Source organism: Rhinatrema bivittatum, chromosome 2, assembly GCF_901001135.1.
Source record: "Rhinatrema bivittatum chromosome 2, aRhiBiv1.1, whole genome shotgun sequence".
Classification (NCBI taxonomy): Eukaryota; Metazoa; Chordata; class Amphibia; order Gymnophiona; family Rhinatrematidae; genus Rhinatrema; species Rhinatrema bivittatum.
This window is the reverse complement of record NC_042616.1, coordinates 304,853,251-304,855,546: the sequence shown is the minus strand read 5'-3', so window position 1 is coordinate 304,855,546 and position 2,296 is coordinate 304,853,251. Positions and strand designations below refer to the sequence as shown.

The window sequence follows — 2,296 nt, the reverse complement described above, 5'->3', positions numbered from 1 at the left end:
CATCATCTCGTTTGCAATTATTTTATACTCATTTACAGTAGAGCATACTCTTCTGAGTCTCAAAAACTGTCCCATAGGAAGATTAGAATGTAAATGCTGTGGATGGCAGCTTTCATATCTGAGCAGAGTGTTCCGATCCGGCGGTTTGCGATATAATGTATATTCAAAACCATCTTCATGTATTTTAATGAAGATGTCCAGATAGGTTATGCCCACTCTACTAAATGCTGTAGTGAATTTCAAATTCACATCCCAGGGGTTCAACCACTGTATGAATTCTGTAAAGACCGTCTCCTCCCCCTGCCAGACTATCAAGATATCATCAATGAAGCACTTCCTAATGCCTACAGCACCTGGTATTCCCAGGCGGTCACCCATCTAAGTTCTAACCAGGCCCAACCCTGTTTGGCTTCCGAGATCAGACGAGATCGGGCATATTCAGGGCAGTGTGGCCGCAGGCTAATGCCTACAGCACCTGGTATTCCCAGGCGGTCACCCATCTAAGTTCTAACCAGGCCCAACCCTGTTTGGCTTCCGAGATCAGACGAGATCGGGCATATTTAGGGCAGTGTGGCCGCAGGCTAATGCCTACAGCACTTGGTATTCCCAGGCGGTCACCCATCTAAGTACTAACCAGGCCCAACCCTGTTTGGCTTCCGAGATCAGACGAGATCGGGCATATTCAGGGCAGTGTGGCCGCAGGTATAAGGAGCTCCAAACATGACAACTTGTGAGTTGTCATGTTTGGAGCTCCTTATACCTGAATTGCTGTTGGATGGTGTTTTGGAAGATTAGATATATAATAAATGGTGGTTATTTACAATATTGATGAAGGACAAGCACAAATGGAGGATTCATGCTTGAATATCTGAACATACAACAATACTAAGTGCTACATCGGCTAATCAGCAAATTATAGAAAATTGAGTTTTACTATTCCCTTAAAGAACCATATGTGAAATATTTGGTTATGTTACAATTAAAAATTGTTCATTGCAAACTAACTTTTATTGATATTCCCCGATGAAGCTGGTGTATCTAGCGAAACAAGGGTCCTTTGTTGGGTATTTTCCATCTGTGTTATTTAAAGTTTTTCAAAATATGTATAAGAATAGGGTTTTTTTGTTGATGTATTTCATATGTGCTGATTTATGGTATATAGTATATATATATGGTATATAGTATATATATATGGTATATAGGGGCGGATTTTAAGAGCCCTGCTCGCCGGTGCGCCTATGTTCAATAGGCCTACCGGCGCGCGCAGACCCCGGGACTCGCATAAGTCCCGGGGTTTTCCGAGGGGGCGTGTCGGGGGTGGGCCCGATCCGCGCGGCGTTTTCGGGGTGGGACGTAGCGTTTCGGGGGCGGGCCCGGGGGTGTGGTTACAGCCCGGGGCGGTCCGGGGGCGTGGCCGCGCCCTCCGGACCTGCCCCCAGGTTGCGTCTCGGGAGGCGTAAGTCCCCTGACAAAGGTAAGGGGGGGTTTAGACAGGGCCGGGCGGGTGGGTTAGGTAGGGGAAGGGAGGGGAAGGTGAGGGGAGGGCAAAAGAAAGTTCCCTCCGAGGCCGCTCCGATTTCGGAGCGGCCTCGGAGGGAACGGAGGTAGGCTGTGCAGCTCGGCGCGCGCCGGCTATACGGAATCGATAGCCTTGCGCGCGCCGATCCCGGATTTTAACGGATACGCGTGGCTACGTGCGTATCTACTAAAATCCAGCGTACTTTTGTTGGCGCATCTACCCCAAAATGTATATAGACATATATATATATATATATATATATATATATATATATATATATATATGATATTTAGTTTTTAATAGGGAAGCAGGGTTTTGAAGATTGTTTATAATAAATTTTGTATTCATTATAGAATTTGGCGGGTATTTTTTGTCATTATTATATATGTTATAATATCTGTAGTTTATCTTATTTTTTATATTACTGTTGAGGTAAAAGAATATAACAATTGGTGTGGAAAGAGACATAAGAATAATGATTTGGGTGTACTACTCCCCCCTGTGAAAGTTAGCAATGGTATGTACCTCAGGCACTTAGAGCTAGTGCGCAATTTTGCCTTGTGGATTCCCCTTTGCTTTTTGAGGAGACTGCATGTTCTGTGCTCCAGTTTTTCTGTTAATTAACTTCTGTCTCCAAAGAGCATATTATTTGGATGAAAGTTTAGTTCCACCCCTTCATTCCATTTATTTAAGTTTGGAGTGCCCACAACTTAGGACTCAGTTAAGCTAAGTTATTTTTCACTTTCCTATTAACTGGGAGATGTTTGCTTCCTGCAA

The 2,296-nt window shown here is 44.4% G+C and overlaps 3 pseudogenes; all 3 read right to left on the bottom strand.

Annotated features, from left to right (window-relative positions):
• Positions 1–341: 341 nt before the first annotated feature.
• Positions 342–460, bottom strand: LOC115086334 (annotated as a pseudogene).
• A 3-nt stretch (positions 461–463) lies between these two features.
• Positions 464–582, bottom strand: LOC115086381 (annotated as a pseudogene).
• Positions 583–585: 3 nt separating this feature from the next.
• Positions 586–704, bottom strand: LOC115086358 (annotated as a pseudogene).
• Between the last annotated feature and the right edge of the window lie 1,592 nt (positions 705–2,296).